This window comes from Phaethon lepturus, unplaced genomic scaffold (genome assembly GCF_000687285.1).
Source record: "Phaethon lepturus isolate BGI_N335 unplaced genomic scaffold, ASM68728v1 scaffold22546, whole genome shotgun sequence".
Classification (NCBI taxonomy): Eukaryota; Metazoa; Chordata; class Aves; order Phaethontiformes; family Phaethontidae; genus Phaethon; species Phaethon lepturus.
Genome location: NW_010548584.1, coordinates 5207 through 5717, shown reverse-complemented (window position 1 = coordinate 5717; position 511 = coordinate 5207). Strand labels below are relative to the sequence as shown.

The window sequence follows — 511 nt, the reverse complement described above, 5'->3', positions numbered from 1 at the left end:
CCCCAGGAAACCGCCCCCCACGCAACCCGAGATAAAAGGGCAGTGCTTTGTGTAAACAAGCGTCACTGCTGCGCAGCCAGCCAAGCTGTGAACCAGAGCTACCTAATTCAATTCCCTCCTCAGAGCAATTAAACCCCAGCATTTCTAGGCCATGTAGATGGCCGGTTACTTACTGCTTCTAGAAAAGGCAGAGGTGAGTGCTGGTGCCAGTGGGACCTGGGTTTACACTTCACAATGCCCAGTCTGAACAAACATCGTGCTGCAGGCAATAAAAAAGAGCAAGTCTGGGCCCTATGTAAAAAATAATGAAGTCACACGAACAGCCAGACTACCTGAGGAGTCCAAAACAACAGAAGCTAATGACCAGTAACAGTGAAAATACTATTGCTGATGAACGGAATCCAGGAAAGAGCTCTGCTTCCGCACCTAGACAAGCATCTGGCACGCATAGAGCAAAGCGGACCCACTTTGCTTCCCTACGCAGTTTAAGCCTCCAAAGCACGACTAGAAG

The 511-nt window shown here is 49.5% G+C and overlaps 1 protein-coding gene across 1 annotated transcript in view; it reads right to left on the bottom strand.

Annotated features, from left to right (window-relative positions):
* MVB12B (multivesicular body subunit 12B) overlaps positions 1-302 on the bottom strand; it is a 14564-nt gene extending 14262 nt beyond the window's left edge. The window contains exon 1 of the mRNA XM_010290031.1: positions 174-302. The gene's annotated coding sequence lies outside the window, so the exon portion shown is untranslated. The remainder of the gene's footprint in view (positions 1-173) is intronic.
* Between the last annotated feature and the right edge of the window lie 209 nt (positions 303-511).